Source organism: Vipera berus (genome assembly GCF_964194415.1).
Source record: "Vipera berus genome assembly, chromosome: 2".
Lineage (NCBI taxonomy): Eukaryota > Metazoa > Chordata > Lepidosauria > Squamata > Viperidae > Vipera > Vipera berus.
In genome coordinates this window covers 103,035,078-103,056,071 of record NC_138203.1, presented here as the reverse complement: position 1 = coordinate 103,056,071, position 20,994 = coordinate 103,035,078, and the positions used below count along the sequence as shown (strand labels likewise).

Below are 20,994 nucleotides of genomic sequence, written 5' to 3'. Positions count from 1 at the left end.
CAAGCCATTTCTAGCAAGGCTGTCAGTTTCACCCAGGGCTTTTTTTCTCATTGAACGCCCAGAACGGAGTCCCGGCACCTTTTTTGGATGGAACCTTGTAGGGTAGGCAAGGTGGCTTGTATAACATGTGTGAGTTCCGGCACCTTTTTCTTTTACAAAAAAAGCACTGGTTTCACCAGAGAAGAGTTCAAACTGAGCCTCAACTTCTCAGAGCTCTCTGATAAGCCACCCAGACTGCTTGGCCAAAAGTGAGACTCCTTGCAGTCGCCATAGATGCACAGCATCCTCAGTAGGGGACTGGCAGACATACTCCACGCGTGGAGGCTGGTAAAGAGTTTTTAATTATTTTGAATTAATGGTTAAGAGAGACAATATCCCTTCATCTTCTCGTCATTAATTACTACATCCTCACGATCACTGCAAGTTATTTGAAATGAAGGGGATCTCAGAAGTGTTGCACTTGTTTCTTCCTCTTGGCAAGATGTAACTTGATGGGCGTGCTGGTGGTTTGAGAGCTCTTTTTAATTACCCAATATGGGGAGATTATATCTTTGTAATATTTCTCAGGCGCCAACTCAAGAATATAATTGCATGCCTGAGCTATGGAGAGAGTCTCTCTTTGTATATTAGTTTGTGGTAGATTCCCTGCAATCTATGCAGATGTACTCGGAGGTGACTAAAAAGGTACAGTGTGAGCCAGGATTATACCTTTTAAGATTTCTGTCTTCGGCTGAGGATTGCCATGATTTTTCAGTCCCAACCAGAATTTTATCTTCTTGTTCTGGTGCCAAAAAAAGAAACTGCAATGTGGGGAGAAAGAGACTCTCCTGTAGCCCATGTGCCTGCCGTTGCCTTACACGCATGTTCTCTCTGTTAAGGCCTTACTGGCTATCAAAACCCCAAGCTATTCCTCATAAAGCAGCATCTCTGACCTCACCACCATACTTGACAACAGGCTGGAAATACGTTAAAGAGTTTCCTCTGAAATCCCACTTCACACAAAAACATTTAAGCATCCTAGCATCCTAGTCAAAGGAAAATTCTGGTTACAATATTTGCACAAAGCAGACATGGCCCCATCTTTGTAATATCCTTCCATGAGCATTGAAATAAAATTTTGCAGGCTACAAATAGTTATCCTTCCAGTCGATGGTCTATAGCGAATTCTGACTGGCTGCATAGCAAGGTGATACCACAGGACAATCTTAACTAAGGCCACATGAGAAACAACAAAGAAAATGACTGCAGAACTTAATCTGTCAGTTGACTGCAATATACAGCTGTGAAGTGCCGATCAAGGAGAAATGAGAAACACTGCAGAGTGAGATAGCCTCATATCCTTCAGTTTCATCACTTTATTCAAATACTTTCTCAAATGTGCTTCATCTCCTTCCACAGAGATCACTTCGTTTCGTGTTTGTTTTTTTTTAAAAAAGGAAAGAAACAGAGGAAAGGATGTGAAATAAATTTAAAGCAAAACCTCTGAACCAATCAGCTTCCCAGAGGCTGAATTAATTTCTCATGCTAATTTAGCATCAGCCAATGTTAACAGGCTTCCTACAGCCGGTCAGTATTTCTTTTGAAGTGAAACAATATGGTGAAAAGATTCCCCAACTGAAGTTCTTATAAGATGAAAGAGTCTAGACTGCCAGGGTTTTATCACTTCAAAGCAACAAATGGGCCATTAACTTAAAGAGTAAATGCTTTGGCAAGGGACAGTATTTGACAAGCATCTCAAATAAGCCTTTTCTAGACAACAGAAAAGGATGATAATTACTGAGGAAATCCACGTCTCCCATGTATATTCAAGCAGGCAAGTTTATACAATGGCACGCATGATCCCATCTGCCAGTCCTTGACGGGAGCAGGATTCCAGAGGGTTTAGTGGGAATGGTAATATATACCCCATTATAAGCAAGTATTTTTTTTAAAAAAAGGAAAAGGAAAAATAAGTCTGGATCATCTAGGTGGTGTTTTAGTGACATATTGTGCCAAACTGAAAACTGCAATTCAGAGATTCCAATTACCAAAAACAGAAAATAGCCTTCCCCAAACAGAAATGCCGGAGAGGAAACGAAGAAGCAGCAGCAGCAGCAAGCAGACTAGCAAGCTTCTTGTCTGTTCTTAAATAACCATGACCTTTCAAAGGCCCTACAGTGCTCACAATTCAAGTCACACCGTGGCTGAGATCACTGGCCATAATATCGGCTGCGTTCCTCACCACCACCCCTTTTTTTTCTCTCTCTCTCTGCTGCTTAAATATTTACATCCAATCTTGCTTTCTGTCGGATTCCAAATCACTGCTTCCTATTACACCCCTGAGCCTTCCAGTTCGTGCCATAAGCTGATTTTGATCCTTGGGGTGGTACTTAGAAAATAGGAAAAACAACTTTAACCATAAAGATGGATGGCTTTTGCTAAATGAGTACATGACCAAGGCATAGAAGAAGAGACAAGAAGCAATCAGTAGAAAGCAAAGAATCACCCAAGGAATGATACAGCCATGCCTTGTGACCAAAAAAGCAATGTCTGCTTAATGTTTGGCAAAGTTACGCATCTTAACTAATCCTACCAAGTGTTGAATATTCATCAGTCAGGGTTAATTTGCTGTAATTAACACAGATGTGAGAGGAAGAAAAAGTGGAACTGAGATTTTTCCAGGTAATGCTTCAGCTTGTTGCCCTGGGGACTGCAACCAGATTAACTGAGAGGCAACCTCTTAGAATTTCCAAAGCCAACATGGTTACTTCTGAACACTCTGGGAGGTGAAGTCCATACCTTTGGGGATCTATCCAGATTCTGAAAAGCTGGATTAGATAGACTGAGAGTCAGGTCTAGTCAGCTTTCTCTGAACCTACTGAAAAACAACACTATTAATACAAACTTTGGGAAATTAATAGGTAAAGAAAGATTCATCGTGTGTTCATCTTATCTAATGCAATATCTGTGTTTTCTTTTTCTTTTCTTTTTTTTTCTCCCAGGGCAAGATCTTTCCTTCCCCTTTTCCTTCTTTTTTTTTTAAAATCAGTTTCTAGAATAACATTGGAACTCTTTTTTTAAAAAAAAGATTAATTATGATTAACCTTATTTATCTCTTCCAAAAGGAATATATAAACATGTTTGGTGCTTGTTCTCAGTGGAATTTTGGGTACATTAATTTTCAATGTAATTTTATAATACATACTGGGAAGTATATTTTACAAAAGCTTGTCAGAAGTGGGAAGTTGCTTTTCAAGAACATGCAAATTGCTGGCATATCTACACAAAGATCAGAATCAGAGTTTAAGCGCAGAATCCTTAATAAACATTACAATATAGTTAGGCCGCAGCATGCTTATTTGGAGATCATCCTGGGCTTTTCTTTTATGAAGACCTGGATAAATTTGTCCTCCTCTAGCTTTCTCTTATTTTATCTAGCCATCCACAATAGGGGAGTCATAATGTAGGTAATCGGCAAAAATCTTATGGCCAAGTTGAGCCTGCTTAAACCTTCAAGTCAGCTTAAAATTGAGAGAGGTAACATATATTTCACCATCACCAGTTTTGGGAATCATACATGCAGGCAAATATCTCCAGAGCCATTCAGAAAGCCTTCATCATTCTTTTCTGAAAATCATGCTTTTCCAATAGGTGTCTTTCTGCTCCAGTTTGGTGGAAATTCAACCAAATCTTGGGGAAAAGGCTTTGTGGCATCACATTCTAATTTGCTTGTATTTTTAGTGCTGAAATTAGAAGAAACAGCAATATATCAATTACCAGTTGAGCTCCGGATGGCTCCCGACCTTCGCTCTTTCCGCCGTGATCTGAAAACCTACTTATTTGAACAGGCCGGCCTGGTCTAAGGGTTTGGGGTATTTTTAACTATTTATTGTTGTTGTTGTTGTTAGTTGCGAAGTCGTGTCCGACCCATCGCGACCCTATGGACAACGTTCCTCCAGGCTTTCCTGTCCTCTACCATCTTCTGGAGTCCATCTAGGCTCACGCCTACTGCTTCAGTGACTCCATCCAGCCACCTCATTCTCTGTCGTCCCCTTCTTCTATTGCCCTCAATCTTTCCCAGCATTAGACTCTTCTCCAGTGAGTCCTTCCTCCTCATTAGGTGGCCAAAGTATTTGAGTTTTAGCTTCAGGATCTGGCCTTCTAAAGAGCAGTTCAGGGTTGATCTCCTCTAGGACTGACCGGTTTGATCGCCTTGCAGTCCAAGGGACTCGCAGGAGTCTTCTCCAGCACCAGAGTTCAAAGGCCTCAATTCTTTGGCGCTCAGCCTTTCTTATGGTCCAACTTTCACTGCCATACATTGCAACTGGGAAGACCATCGCCTTGACTATACGCACTTTTGTTGACAGGGTGATGTCTCTGCTTTTTAGTGTGCTGTCTAGATTTGCCATGGCTTTCCTCCCGAGGAGCAAGCGTCTTTTAATTTCTTGACCACAGTCCCCATCTGCAGTGATCTTGGAGCCCAGGAAAATAAAATCTGTCACTACCTCCATTTCTTCCCCATCTATTTGCCAGGAATTTATTGTTAGGGCTACATTAATTTAATCTTACTTTTAACTTTTGTATGTAGTACTTTTATTGCCCTGTACACCGCCCTGAGTCCTTTGGGAGAAGGGCGGTATAGAAATTCAATTAAATAAATAAATAAATAAATAAATAAATAAATAAATAAATAAATAAATAAATAAATAAATAAATAAATAAATAAATAAATAAATAAATAAATAAATAAATAAATATCAACCTCAGGCAGAGTCCAGTCTTTCATCTCACACCATCACAGGTTCATTTATATTTCATGGGGCTTGGGGGGACCTCTTTGCCCTGTCAGCCACGTCTGAATGGAAAACCACCCAATCACACACTAAATATGAAAGCGAGGGAGGCAGCTTCCCTACCACCACCACCACTACTCAGCCACCCACAGCAAATGTCTGTGTTGATTCTCAGCAAGATCTGGAATGAGCCCAGACTATCTTTTTCTGCAGGGATAGTAGAATCCTTTCCTACTCTGAGGGTCTGCTGAGTTGTTTTCAGTGGAACCATGCAAACTTGAAAGGGAATAAGGATGCAGGGAAAGAATCTGTTTACTTTAACATCTTTTCCAAATTTCCTCATATGTCAAATGAAGACAAATATTTGTATGTCTGTGGCTTAACTTGAAATAAACGGAGCAAAGAAGCTTTCAGCACCACTTCGAAGGGTACAGCTGTTTGTCTCAGTAAGCCTTACAAAAAAAAAATCTCTGCTTTTCCCTGGATCTCTCAAGCATTGTCTTATGAGTGGAGTGAACTGCTGCTCGGTGCAACTCTGTGTGAGTCACTGATCTTCTTCCAATCAATCTATGGGAATTACTTGGCTGAGAATGATCCATACCTTTTCACAAGTCATTCCTCTAAATACATCTGCAGCTAATAATAAGTTGGGTAATTTACAATATACTTTTAAAACATTCTTAAAGAGCCTTTCCCAGCCTGATGTCCTCCAGCTCCATTGGATTACAATTTCCATCCTTCACAAAATAACTTTTGGCTGTCCTGTCTAAAGTCAAACATGTACTGTACATGTCAGGAACAGGGAAAGTTTGGCCAATAACAGTACTTTTTTCAGATAAAAAAAGTATTCTATCTTAATTCGTAAAAAAAATGGCTGTGCACTTTGGCTACAAAAGCTTAAATCCATTGGAGGTGGACGGGGAGCATACCTTCTCTCTCATTTTACACTCTCCAGACACTTGTAAGCAATCCTTTTAGTCATCATTTAGCCTGTTTCTGCCATCCCTTTAGTAACGTACCTCATCAATCCTCTGCGGCCTGTTAATAGCTTCTGCTGCTCTTCTCTAAACTCCTAATTCATCAACAACATTTCTAGGGAATGAGAGACATGCACAATTTAACACAGATACAAGAGACTAGTAGTCAAGAAGGATTTTTAACCTCCTTCTTTGCTGTCCATTTGCTATAAATAATGTAGCCGCTAATATTCCCTAGGATCACTCGGAGGTTTTCTTCCCGAGTTGCTCTTCAATTGGCCCCTAGCAACTCCCAAACTGGCCCCAGAGCTTTCTTTTTCTTTTTTTTTTCTTCTTCACCTAAATCAAGCTTTTCTACCCACTTTCACCAGGAATTCCTGAATTTCAGTTCCCTGCTTCTTCTGTTCTCCCTCTTCAGCCATAAAAACAGGGTCCAAGCAGCTTCTGAGCCCCTTGCCTCTTCTCCTCGCATTCTTACCTTTGCTCCCTTCTTAGAGAAAGCATGCAAAATGTCCTTAATTCTGTATAAGTTCCTTTTTCCTCCCCAACTAATTGTTCTCTTTCTTCTGCTAAGGCTGTATTTTTTAGGAACACACACACACACACACACACACACACACACACAGAGAGACACACACGTCTCTACTAACAACAATAAGTTCCAGAGCAGTTCAGAAAATGGCCTCAGCAAATATAGCACATGTGAACGTAGCCTGCCATTGGTTTGTCATATAACCAATGCAAATTTTTATTTATTTATTTAGCAAATGAATATAGTCTATCTTAATAAAATAATTCTGGGCAGCTAGCAAGGCATAAAAACAAATACATATGTAAACAGTAAAAATAACAATGAAAGATGCAAGGGGCAACCAACACACTGTCAAAAACAATGCATGACTGATAAATATTTATGTTGTTTGCTTGGGTTTTTTTTTAATGAAGGATATTTTATAAGTGAGCTGTGCCTGGCAAAATGATTCTGTTGTATGAGCATTTATTATGAATAGAAAAGGAGCCAGCTGTTATTACTTCAAACTATTGGCTTTGGGCGGGGGGAACAATTGACTACTGGCCATTCAGTTTTTCCTGGCAATCAGATATAGAAACATAATAAAATCAAACCCTACCCCCTTCACTCAATTGGTAACAAACCAATTGACAATTTTTTTTCATGAATTTGGTGTGCAGTTACCCTGCCTGCCTAAAGCCCACATGACTTCAAAACCATTGTTTAGGAACAATGCATATCAGATCAAAGAGAGTTCCGTTAAGCTGTTGTAAAATGCATTGCCAAAATATAATGTGAAAATGGATCTTGCCCATTTTCTCCCACAAAACCAATCAGGTCCAGCAAATGCCTACTTTTTAAAAGCCATGCTTCAAATCAGATGTCATAGGATTTATTCTAAGATATCAGCCGGGATGCAAGAGTAGCATCACATTCCTTTCTTCCCTATTTCACAAGAAGTTAAACTTTCCAGTTACTGAAATCTGACCAACTATAACAAAAAATTATCTTTAACTTTGCAACTGAAGCCATTTTTTCCAAAGGAGTTTCCAACCTGGAACTGGAGCAAATTATGGTTGCATCATGGCTTAGGAGATGTAACAAGAGGATGAATAAAACTGGCAGAAAAAGCTGAGGAGCGTTAGACAATGAGAACAAGGACAGAACTGTATGTCCAGTATACGTTGTCAGCCTGATTCATAAAATTTGTGGGAAAATCATCAGTTGGATCATAAATCTTATTATCCCCAGGCTGTATCACTGGTGTTGTGTATTAAGGTTTTAAGAAACTCCTAAGCACTTGCAATTGAACTGTAACGTTTTGGCAGGAGTCAATTATGGCGGGAGATTTGGGTTCAATCTGATTGGTTGGTTGTTTACTCAGAATGGTATATAAAGAGTGCAAGTTCCCCCTAACCCCTCGGTACAGTTATGGTCACTAAATAAAGAGCTGTTTTGACTGTACTCCTCTGCCTGGCATCATTCCTACTCTTCTGAACTCACTATACAATAACTAGCATGTTTATGGTTATCTAACATATCTGGGTCACTGAAAACAAATTAAGGTATAACAAAGGAGTAAAAAGTTGAAGGGGAGAATATAACATTGACTGAACTACCTTCACTGTTTGGCTGTTCCATTTCCAATATCCTTCTTTTATCTCCCTAAAAGAATATAGCTTTTCTGTCAGCAAAGTTCAGAGTAAAACACGCAAGGCACAGATGGAGCCAAATTGACAAAAGAGGTAGGGAAAAAGTCCCCAATAGCAGAGCTTTTCAACCTTTTCACCCATTGTACCACTTTTAGGATATGGCAACATCCAAGTACCACCAGTCGCCTAGCAAGGTGTCAAAAACTTGATGACCAAAAAAAAAGGGGGAAAAGTGATGAAGTACATGTAGTCCTTGACTTACAACAGTTCACGTAGTGACTGTTCAAAGTTACAATGGCACTGAAAAAAGTGTCCCCCAAGCCACAGCCGAGCAAGACACCTGCCTGCCCGCCCGCCGGCGCTCTTCCTCCTGTCCAAGGTTTTCATTGTTGTGAGCATTTCTGTTGAGGATTGGCAGTGGGGGTGAGGGGGGGTCTTTGGTTTTTATTCCCTCCCCCATCTGCTGGGTGGTTGCAGCAGGTTTTGGTCACTTCACATGACCCTGGGACACTGTGACCGTCATAAATATGAATCAGTTGCCAAACATCTGAACGTAAATCACAAGACCCTGGAGATGCTGCAACATTCCAGCTGATCGGTGCTTCTTCTGGGCTCAGCAGAAGCACCAGGATCAGTGCTGAGCTCCAACTGGAGCCTGGTGCTGATCCTGGCGCTTCCACTGAGCCCTGACAGCCCGGAAGAAGCACTGATCCTGGCGCTTCCGCTGAGCCCTGACAGCCCTGCAGCTCCAGCCATCTCTCGCTCAGGCTTGTGCGGTGCTGCCACCGGTTCAGCTCATTCCCCTCCCCCGCTACCACATTTCTAGGATGGTCGTGTATCACCTGCTAGGTGCCAATGTACCACAGGTGGTACCCGTACCATTGGTTGAAAAGCCCTGCCCTATAACAACCTCACCCTGTTCTCCTAAAAAAAAATTTATGAAGAGACAGATTCTGAAAACGCCAACAGTCATCCAATAGCCATTTCCTAAATGTACCCAACATTTTCCCATTACCGGCAAACTGCAAGAGATTCTCAACAGCTTTTTAAACATGCTGCTGTTGTAAAATATGGATTAGCAGTGTATTAGAGTGTTGATGAGTAAGCCCATTGCCATTGATTTTTCTGCCTTATCATGAGCATCTACCTAACAACATACTGAGTATCTGAATCAGTCAGCCTCCTGAGCATAGATCATTCACACAGGTCCTTCCCACCTGTGAGGAAGAGCAGCAAAGAGATGGTTAAGCACTTTGTTTAATAAATTGTTGCTGTTTCCTAACAAGATCTAAGAAAATTTCCTTATTTTTCTTAGTACTTTAGAATTATCTTTCAGTAGGATAAAATGAAAAAGCACAAACAAACTTGCATACTCCTGAATCCACTGGAGTTCTTCACTGGTCAATATATTATTGGAGGAGGAGGGGGGGGGGAAATCCCCCAAATTAGTTTTCTAAGCCATGAGGTCCACATTTTTAAGAGTCCCAAGACAGAAAAGGTAAACCAAATACAAACTCCACCTTGGGTGTTTGCCATAGCAGACTACAACTACTGTAGTCTTTGGAAGCAAAGAAAATGGATTTTCATTTCTTCTCAGTTTTAACTTATTTCTCAAAGCAACTCAGCTACAATTATATTTGTGTGTAGAAGTCAGGTTTTGAGCCAAGTGAAACAACTGAGCATAAGGTAGCATATTTAGCTACAAGGGAGGAAACTGGAAATAAGCACTTAAGGGGGCACCATTTTTAGAGATCTACTGCAAAATTGCATACATTTTCCCCTGTAAGCATACATGTTCCAATTACAAATATACAAGCTCAAAAGATATGAAAATCCAAATAAATACTGCTAAGCTTGTAAGCCGCCCTGAGTCTTCGGAGAAGGGTGGGATATAAATAGAATTAAAAATAAATAAATAAATAAACATTTCAGTTTTTGTAACAAGACTATATAAAATACTGGCATTTTCTAGCAGAGTCTAACCCTCTCCCTTTTAATGTAGGTCTCATTTTAGAGCTGCTCCAGCAATTTGTGGTCCTGAATGTTGCTTTTCCTTCCATTTTTTTTAATCCATTCACAACATTTTAGAATCCCACATGATCTAGAAATATAGATGAGCACAATTAAGTGCAATTTAATGTTAGTTTTTCCCTCATATAGGGGTGTCTTCAGAGAAAGGATCAAAAATTGATTGGGCTTTGAACATATAGTTGTAATTACCTTGACTTTTTAAAAATCTCCCTGCAGGAACTCCACCCTCGTATTAATGCCATAACAGTTGGTGACTGTTCTTGGCAATTCTCCAATGGTCAACATTAAGATGTCCATATTGTTCCATATGGTTTCTACACCTGTGACAGGAGTCTATTTGCATTTAGCTCCTTTTTTCCTTGCATATTGATAATTTAAAAAGCATTTCATAAAGCAAAAAAGTCATTTCATTCAACCTATGACCAGATGCCTCTTACATGGACACTGAATTAAGGACAAATTAGAGCTCCTTTGAAATTAAACTCAGCTATCATGGAGTAGAAGGAAAGGACACTGAAGGAGATGTGAGATAATTTAGTTGCTATATTTTAATGGCCACAGAATCCCAAATAAAACAAGAGTGCTCTTAATTTTCTGATAAACGGATGAAAATTTCTCCCCAACAATCAATCAAGGAAAGATCTAGCTGGCCAAACCTACCCAGTCAAGCTCACAGAGATATAAGGATAGATAAAATGACCCACATATTTAGATACTGGGTACTTTGTAGTGACACAGCCTTGAGGTCTCGAGGTTAACTAGGAAGACAGAACTGTGCATTAATAACTGCCACAGGATGGATTTCCGCTGGAAGACTTAGGGAAGAGGTAAAGACGAATGCACCAATGGCAGGACCTGTTCGGAATGACTTGAGGCTCAGAAGGGAAAGCAAGGATGGCAGGGGAGGTGTAATGAGCAGGTGCTGTTTAAAAAATGTGTTGGAGCAATCTTGCCCTGCATCATTTCTGTGTGACCTTCCCAGATGGGGAACACACAGAGAAGGAGGGAAGGAGGGAGAAGATGTGAAAAGCCAGAGGAGGTTAACAAGCTACAGGCAGCCGAGTTTCTCAGACAAAGAGGTGATGGAAAGGGAACAGTGCAGAGCAGCATTTTGTGTACAGCAGAGGGGGGGGGGATCTTTGCAGGGACATGTGTAAATGGATAAGCAGGTGTCCCTTTGGAATCACAAGCAGCTCTCTGACAAAGCCATTTACACCTCATCAATTAGCAAGACCCCCTTCAAGGCTTAATACAAGAGAAGAGCCCGCCTGTGGAAGGGCCACTTTATACAATCAGATGAATCAACTGGTAAAGCTTCTGCTAGGCTGCGCTCCTTTTCAACCTGCAGGCAAGAAAAGCGTCTCTGCAACACTGTACAATTCTCTCTCAGCGCGAGGAGTTTATCCCAGCACAACAACCAGGAACTGTGAGACACTGTGATCTGTGACAGCATTTTTAAAAAGTCATCTGCAATTTAAGGGTTCATTTGCAAAAGAACAATATTCCAAAAATACTGCAGGTTTTTTTTTAAAAAATAATAATAGTTGTTAGGCTTTTTTCTTCCAAAATGAAAAAAATCCTACCACTTGTTGTTGTTGTTTGTGGGGACATATTCTCAGGGCTGCCTGGTGACTACAAACTGAGAAATCTCATTTTGAAACTCTAACATGGCTAGGGATGCAATGGATCTGTATTGTTTTTGTTTGCTGGATTGAAAACGGCAAATCTGTAGAAGTTTCTCAAGTACATCTAACAACAAATTTCTGGATGGTTATTGCAAGGTTCTTCTCAATTCTATCTCTTTGGCAGGCAAAAAACACCCACAGGCAAGCTCACGTTTTGTCAAAAGAACTCCTTCTTGATTAGAGAGAACAACTGTTTTTTGATCCAATAGCTATATTCTGTCTTGTGCAGAGTGCAAACAAGGGCAGTAAGAATAGTTCAGTGAAGCGAAGATGAAAGTAAGCAGAGCCAGATTTTTTTTAAAAAAAAAAAAGATCCAAAGCTGTAGTTAATCAAACAAATGAATGAAATCGTAAAATAAATATTTTGCTTCCAGAAGTGCCAGCCAGATGCTCCCACCACGTGCAGAAAGAACGTGTATAAGCTTTAGCAGACAGTACAACACAGATGCATAACTATTTTTTTGCCATATTTTTTCTTAAACTGCTTCCACAAGAACTGCATATATTTAAACATCATCATCTTTGCTTTGGTCTTTGACGGCTTATATTTTAACAATAACAAAAGCCCACATTTAGTGTTTTTTGTTATTTAGAGGCTTTTGAAAAGACAAAAAATAGTTTAAAAAGGTAAACCGTTCCATTCCAAAATACTTCAGAGTTTTAAATGTATATGATCATATCATTCTGGATAATTTCAGAGATTATTAGACTGTGACACAATTGTTAAGTAACTGCACTGGTACTGGAGACACCCAAGTTCAAATTCGCCCTCAGATGCTCCCTGGGGGATGTTGGGCCAATCACTCTCTCTCAGACCAGTCTACCTCACTTTTTTGTGTGTTGTGTCTTTGAGTCAGTTTTTTATTCCTGGCAACTGCCTAGACAAAAGTACTTGCAGTTTTCTCAGAAGTCATTTGCCATTGCCTTCTTACTAGGGCTAAGAAAGAGTGACTGGCCCAAGGTCACCTAGTTGGCTTTCCATCTCAGGTTGGACTAGAATTCACAGTTTCCTAGTTTCTAGACCAGGCATAGGCAACCTCGGCTCTTTTATGACTCATGGACTTCAACTCCCAGAATTCCTGAGTTCTGGGAGTTGAAGTCCATGAGTCATAAAAGAGCCGAGGTTGCCTACCCCTGTTCTAGGCCAACACCTTAATCTCTATGCCAAACTGGATCCCTACGTCAACTTACCTCATAGGATGGTTGCTGTGGGGGGAAATGGGAGCAGGGATTACTATATTCTACCTTAACCTCCTAAAAGGAAAAACAACATATACATCAAACACATTATTGCTATTTCCTTTTGCCTTTGGAAATTCAGTAGTGCAGTTTGCTATCAAACTTCAGCAATAAATGACGAGAAGCTGCAGGAGCTGCATCAATCCATCTCTCTTCTAATCCATGAATTTCCCTCCTTTTGTCACCTTATTGTAGAAGTTGCCAATGACTAGCTGTGCCCACATACCATTTTTACTTGGGTCTTGATAATGAATCACATGTCTTGTTTGGATTCAGCATGAAAGTATCTAAATTGCATCTGTTTAGAGACAGTGCCTTGGTCTGGGTCAACCAATCCTCCAAACCAAGGAAGATTACAAGCAAGCCTTCCTACATTTCAGCTTCACCTTATGGAAGAGAGAGTAAGGCTTTTTGTCTCTTCCCCATCCCTTATATACTAGGCAGCATGTACATCTGAGAGGGGTTTACACACTTAGATATCTAAAGGAACAGGATTCCCATAGAAAAGGGGTGTCAAACTCAATGTCATTGAGGGCCGCATCAGCATTGTGGTTATCCTGGGCAGGCTTGGGGGGGCGTGGATGGGTAGGTGCAGCCGACTGGGTAGGTGTGGCCAAGTGGGCATGGCCAACGCACGTGCAGGAGGTGATGAACCACAGGGCCTGGTCTCCCGGGTGAAAGGGAAAGCGCTCGAGGGCTGCGAGGCTGGGCAGGCCATGGAGGTGCTGGTGGCAGGTGCGGCCCCGATCTACAACTTTGGAGCTGCGTTCTGAGCACTTCCCTTTCACCTGGGATGCCAGGCCCCACTACTCATCGCCTCCTGTGTGTGCACTCAGGGGGCGGGGCTGAGACAGTGGGGACGGCCTCTCGCTGTTTCCACATGGTGGGCTGATGTGGCCTGCGGGCCTTTTGTTTGACATGTTTGCCATAGAAGCTCAGGCAGATGAGTTTTCCTTTCCTGAACCTGCATATACAACCATATGGACACTAAAAGGCAGTGCTGGGGAGGTGTACAAACTTACCAGTGGAACTCAAAGCCCAATCCTGCTTTCCCATTCATTAAGCACATGAGTCTAGTAAAGGAAGATGTGCTGATTTGGACCGATCTGTAGTATTGCATATAGAGCTCTATTGTGCAACAGACCTCTATTGAACACATGTTGAAAATTGCAACATGCAAGGAATTCACCTATGTGCCTGAAACAGCTCTTAAAACACATCTGTTCGAAGGAATTAAAAAATATAAAAAGTTGGCTTAGTTTTTCACAAAAGAAAGAGTGATCATAGTATTCCAAATTTATAAATTTTAATCTGCTGTCTTTCCTGTGATAGACAGATATCCCCTCCAGGAAACCAGATACAGAAATTTTTCTTTGCTTCCTCTGCCTTGCATCTGTTATAAGTATGTGCAGATGGAAACAAAGCAAATTGTTGATTTATAAATGACAGGTACTTATATGCAAGCCTGTCTCCCAAGGGAATAAAATCCATTATTATTAAGTGTTTACAGATTACCCTCTTAGAGAATGTTTTCATGGCAACTTCCAACAAAGTATAAATTCAAAAAAGTAACATGGTGATATACAGTATATGGCATTAAAAACTGATTATACTGTATATATGTATGTGTGGGGAAAAGTTATGTCCCATAACTCCAAACTGTGAAGGTCACAACCAGGTTTGCTTCTTTTTTTTAATTGGGCCTGGAAATATACTAGAAGCTACTGAGAAATAACTAAATTAGACAGATTTCGTAGCTTAACTTTGGTGACTGGCAAAATTAGTTTAAATAATCCTACATAATCATTACTAATGGACAATATGGTTTGTATGACAGATATCTCAGACTAAAACCATGTAATTTCCCCCTTTGATAATTTATTGGAAAATAGTATCCACAAATCAATATATAATAAAATATTATAAATCCTTGCTGAATCAAACAGTGTGTGTATGTGACTTTTATACTTGGGCCCACAAAAATACAGCGATTTGGCAGTGTACAATGTGCTTTTATTGCACAAAGTTTAGCTTTATCTGAGAAGAAGAGGTTCTTGAAGATGTAAAGATTTTTAAAATCAAGAACCAAGATTTTCCTTGACCAAAGAAGAAACTTTCCTTCCCACTCCAAAATCAGCACAAGCAGTCTAGTAAAATTAGCATTACGGATTATGGAACAGACAAACAATGTGAGTTTGCATAATTTATAAGGCTTCAAAATTCAGCATTCTTGACAGAATTGGGATTCCAGCCACACAGAATTTCATTTATAGCCCAGACTGCATAGAATATGGCAACCAGTTTAGTAGTTGGGGAGGGCATTTAGGGGCTTCAATTATGCAAGACAAAGCAGTGGGGGCTCATCATGCACATCTATGGTTCTGACTTTCTAGATGGAGATGGGGTTTTTGCTTTATTATAAACTATATGAAGCCTATTTTAGCCTTTTACTATAGCAATCATGTGTTTTGTAGGATACCATGCTGGCAATGAAGTCAAAAAGGATCCAGGTGACACAAGAAAAAAATGGGGGTAGCAGATTGCCTACACTGGCATGTATCCTTGGCCATCATCAACCAGAGCCATCCCTATCAAATACACTTCATGTCAGTGTTATAGCCTTCTGTAAACAGCTGTTCATGATAGAATGTGTCCAAGAAACCCAGGTTAGGAGCAGCTCTGGCACATTAAGGCCATCACAGTGTTGACATATGTAGAAGCATATGAGACCATAACATGAAAATCAAGTAGCCTGCCAAACATCACTAAAATTTGAATTCAGTGTTGTTTCAATAATTCTGATACTGAATCTGAAATGTGCTTTGTTTCCAGAAGGTTCTATAAAAAATATTGGAGAGAAAAACTGGAGGCAAGTTTGAAACTACAAGCAACCTCTAAAATTGGAGCATTGTGCTATTAGTAGTAATTGGGGATGTCCAATAACAGTCACTAGATCATGACAAGAACATAAGTGATCAAGAATCAAGTTCAACTCAGAGCAGACTAATTTATCTCTTTAGGGAAAACAGTGCAAGAATAAGTTCACAGGGGCAACAAGCGGGCCTGGACTGACTACGATTTTTAATTAGGCTTTTACTGGGTTAAATTGTTTTGTAATTTTGTATTTATTGTTTAAGTCTCTTTTAATTTTTTTTACTCTGTTTTTTTTATTTTTTATTGTTGTGAGCCGCCCTGAGTCCTCAGGGAGAAGGGCGGCATATAAATTTAATAAAATGAAATGAAATGAAAGACACAGCGAACAGCAATCTCGTTACAGCTTGGCAGAAAAAGTAGCCTCTGTTGGAGATCTGGGGTCAACTGAGGAAGCTCTACCAGCCAATGTAGGGAGCAGACTTTGCTGTCAGTAAGAGCAGCAAAGGGTGCTAAAGAGAGGGAGTTTGCATGCACATAGATCATCTAACAGGGAAATCCACTTCCACAAGCACCATTAGAATGAACAGGATGTTAAATGTGCCTAGCAAAAGTGAGATCATCCAATCTAAGATCAGAAGAGTAAGAAAAAAGGTTATGGTCACAGCGATACTTTGGCAAAAAATTGGAAAAGAGATTAAGAAAGCCTATATCCCAAAGGTGTTTTCTCACAAAACAGCTGGACTTTGTTTTCCCTTGAAGACGTTTTGCTTCTCATTCAAGAAGCTTCTTCAGTTCTAAAAACTGAAACAAGCTTCTTGGAGGAGAACTGAAGAGGCTTCTTGGATGAGAAGCAAAACATCTTCAAGGAAAACCAAAGTCCAGTTGCCTTTTGAAAAAGCACCTTTGGAACAACCATGGCCTGGATGATTGAGAATCTCCATAGGCAAAGAAAGCCTATACTAACACTTGTTTCAACCTCTAAAATATTTCTGAAAGGAGAAATATATTCTCAGTGCCCCATCAACAGAAGAATGCAAGCAGCTTGCTCTGGTAAACACCAAACTGATTGGAGCCAGGCAATGAAATGTGTCTAAGTATAACTGGTCAGCTGGGTTGACCAATACAAGTTGTCAGTTGTGTGTGCTTTGGTAGAGGAACTTCATAACAGGCAGAAAGAACATCACCTCAAGGATGGTTTTAAGTTAGCAGATGTGGAATGCTCAGCTGGATTCTTCTGCCTGCACACCCCAGTTCTGGAACATTTTATAATTCTATCCATTCATACCAAAATACAGGAGTGTCTTGAACATGGAACTATACAGCAAAAAGTCCAAGAGCTGAATGGCAGGAAGAGATGCCAAATGGAACCCAGCATGTCACTGTATGTTCTGCACTACCGCACATAAGGCTGCAATCTTATAAACAGATTCAGGGTTCAACTGTTCCCTGACTGTATAAATTATGTAAATTGAGAGCGCTGAAAGAGGCAGCCCTTTTCAAGCTACACAGAACATATATTTGTTCCACTATTACCTCTGGTTCAAACTGGTTTGGCAGATTTTTGAAAGTATAGAAATATGCTTAACAGAGTTGAAAGGGGATTAATAGATACAAAACTACCAATGGTTCTTCTTTCAAACCTCCTTCTAGTTATTCTCTGAAAAATATTCTCATTTGTTCCATAAATGTACACCCTAATCTTAGGTTACCACAGAATGTTCATCTTAGGTTATGGCTGTGAGGGCTGGAGCCTGCAAGCTTCAGCATTTGCAGCTACAACATAGTCAGCCTACCTCCATCAGAAACAATTCCTCCCTATCACAATGCATGGAAAACTGGACACTGAAAACAGAGTAAACACAGAAAAGCAGCTCACACAAACACCACTGGGTTGTATAAAAAGGCCAATAGCTACCACAGCCCTATCTAGCAAACCAAACGCATGGTAGCAGATCATACTAGCTTTCCACTGGATTAACAAATTCATGTCTGTGTGGCTCCCACTGCCTTTGTAAATGCAATGCATAATCTGTGCAAAGACGGGAAAAATCATTCATTGTGTATCCCACATAATAGAGAGCAGGGGAGCCAGTCTGGACCAGCCTAGCAGGGGGAGCGGATTAGCTGTGATTTAAGAAAGCTTTTGACAAGTTTCATGTTTTGACTCGTGTTCCTAATAAGAAGGGGGTTCTCCCTCCCCCTCCCCTTCAGGACAGGGCAAATGGAGAGGGGGAATTCCAGGTGATGTAAGTAATACTGTCTCTAATATCCACTTGCTTTTGCTTTTCAGGCAAAAGGAGCTGCAAAGGAAATGTTGCAATGGGGTTGAGAAGAATCTCTTTTTCGAGAAGAGCGAGAGATGCAAGCAAGCTGACCTATGCTGTGAAAAAGAGACCACAGATGTTTGCAAATCTCTCCTCTCTCTAGGAATTCAAAATATATTAGCAGGGCAATAAAGACACAAGGTGAGGCAGCCCATCAAAGGGCATTCCTCTGCTCTGCTCAGAGACCCTCAACCCCCACTGCACCCTCAATTCTCCCCAGGCTCTTTTTGCCCTGCACACAAAGGAATATGAATTTATCCAACAGGATGCAATTTTCCCCAACAGACACAGATCTGAGGGGGGGGGGGGAAACAAGTCAAGCAGCTCAACAGATGCTCTTCATAAACCCTCCAGAATTTTTGAGGGGTTGGGGGGGGTGAAAAGAGAGAGGGAGAAGATTACAGCTACAGAAGTGTATCCAACAACAATAAAACACAGCAAAAAAAGGCAGCCCTTTTTGCTGAACACGGAACAGCCACGAGCCAGCTGTGCAGCAGTTTGAAATCATGACCTGATTTTTCAATTATGCCTCTTCTCCCCACTTCCCTCCCTCTTTAGCCAAGCCATCTGACACAAGAATGAAGAAGCGTGGTCTGTAAAAAGGAAAAGAGGGAAAGGTGGGGGGGGGGGAGAGAGAGAAGCAGAACGAGAGCCTCGATGGACTCAGCCTCCTGGGGCCACACTTCCAGGGTCTCCAATGGGTCCGAGGCCCCCTTTCCCCAAGCCGGAAGGCAGGCAGCGATATCGAGCAGTTTGCGGCTCAACTCTGTTCCAAAGTACCTACCTGGCTGGTGCGGTCGGGATGCTCTATCCGAGTGGGAGGTTCTCTCTGGGGAAAAGAAAAGCGAGAAGTGTCGCTCAAATCTGTGCTGGAGATGAGATCCTGGGAAAGTGCTCCTCCGATCGCTCTTTTCTTGCTGCCCCCCCCCTTTCTCTTTCTCGCTCAGACCTATATATTGTTGTGGGATCCCTGAAAGGGATCCATGATCCACTCACTGGGATCTCGCTAGCAGCAACCTTTCCACAGCGCCTCCGCCAGACGGGAACCTGCCAGCCGGCCGCCGGGCCAGCCTGTCGTCTGGGCTCCTAAAGCAATCCTCGGAGTGAGTTCTTCCTAGCTAGTCCAACGCAGGGAATTCCGGCTCCCCCTTTTCTGGCCCGGCTTTTCCCACTCGCCAGTCCGGAGTCTCTCGGCCAGTCCAGATCTTCGGCTTGGGACGGGAGGTGTCTTGTGGCTACCAGCTTTTTTTCTCTCTCTCTCTCTCTGTCAAAGCGCCTTTCTGCCAGCCAGCTAGCCAGGTTTCTTTCCCCAAACGCTCCCGCTTGACGCTTCTTCTCGGGACTTCGCTCCCCTCGCAGAAGATTCCCCGTTCCGAGCGGATTGGGAGGATCCTGCGATTCGAAGTTGAGGGGGGGGGGTGCTCCCGATCTGATCCTCTTGCGAGCAGACCCCCGCGAGGGCAGCCGCGGTCTTTTTCCCCCTCGCTTCCCACCGGCTTCGTCGGCCCCAAGCGGAGCAGCCCAGCGTCCTTGAAGGCGGAGCTCCAAGCGGAGGCCCTGCCCTGCCTTCCGCGCTTCCAACCAGCAGCAGCGATCTGGCGAGGAATCCGCAAAAGTTGTTGCCGTGCACCCTTCCCGGCTGCTGGCAAAAAGGCTCCTTCGGCCGATTTTTTTTTTCCCCACCCCCAAGGCTGGAGATCTAAGCCAAAAGTTACCTGGAGTCAGCCGGGCTCTTGCGCTGCCACCTGCGCTGCGCCCTAACCTCGCCACGGACTTCCGTCTCGCCCCGCTTCAGGATGCCGCAGGAGCGGGGACCACGACGGTTCTTGCTGCCCGCAGGGCGTAAGAAACGGTGGGAATACCTGTGGGAACCGCTGAGACGACTCCCCGCGGGAAGCCCTTCCTTAAATGCTCGGTGTGAAGTTTTCTTTCTGGTAAAAGTTAAGGCTGCCAGTTTAATTAACCAATTGTCTTCGACGTAAGCGATTTGGCCCCTGGCCAAGACGTTAGCGTAGATCCCAAGTTGGGAGTATTTGGAGGTAGTCTGAAATAGTTTACCACTGAACAAAAAAGGCAATAATTGCTCTTTTTATTTTTAAATACTTTCGTTCTCTCTTGCTGAGAAATTCCAGAAGCAGCAGAGAGACTTCAGATACCCGTTTTCAACTCCACCAATTTACATCTGCGAAAGATTAAATTAGCTGCCTGCGATTAGCTGTAGTTGAATAATCCACCAATTAAATCTGTATATTCAGCTTTCTCAGTTAGGACAGAACGGTATGCTACTACACAATTTTCAAGCCTGCTTGTAGAATATCAAAACCCGAACTTCCTAAAAGATATTTTTTTCAAACAATTTAGTAAATGTATACCTTTTGGGATATTTGTTATTGATTTAAGCAATCACAGCTCTCATATAGTTTAACGTTTCCCAGACTTTAAAACTGAAAATGTGTTTGAACTACTTTTGCTTGATCGGGCCAAACAGCGGGTATTTTACCAGCCAAATGGTGCACCAAAGATAAACATACTTCAGGAATCCTATGGGGAAGGCAAAGAGTAGCTAGAGAAAAACCATAGACAGTGAGAGAGTTAAACACATATACACTCCCCATATGTTTGGATCCAAATTGCCCCCTTCTGAAATAACTTTTCTCTAACAAAAGCAGCCATCTGGATTTTGTTACATTTGTTTAAAGGCTAAATTGCATGAGACCATGTTTCAGAATTAGGTACAAATTCACTGTACCACAGCTAGCACATGTGGTAAAGAAAATAGGTTGATTAAATAGTCATGCAGGCAGATGCTCTATCAGGAGATCCAACAGGGAATGGGACAATTTGCCACAGCCAACTTGTTGCGGCCAACTCACCACAGCCAACGTGCCATGGGACAACTCACTGTGGAACAATTTAACAATTCTAGGTA

General features: G+C 41.8%; 1 protein-coding gene across 2 annotated transcripts in view; it reads right to left on the bottom strand.

Annotated features, from left to right (window-relative positions):
• The window catches only part of LOC308664500 (ephrin type-B receptor 5), a 175,535-nt gene extending 155,555 nt beyond the window's left edge, over positions 1 to 19,980 (bottom strand). The window contains exons 1-2 of one of the 2 annotated variants that reach the window (XM_081321780.1): positions 19,781 to 19,980; positions 18,850 to 18,894 (exon numbers count right to left, since the gene is read on the bottom strand). The gene's annotated coding sequence lies outside the window, so the exon portion shown is untranslated. Of the gene's footprint in view, positions 1 to 18,849; positions 19,524 to 19,780 lie in introns of those variants that run through there. The other variant, XM_081321779.1, reaches the window with a different exon arrangement.
• Positions 19,981 to 20,994: the final 1,014 nt, after the last annotated feature.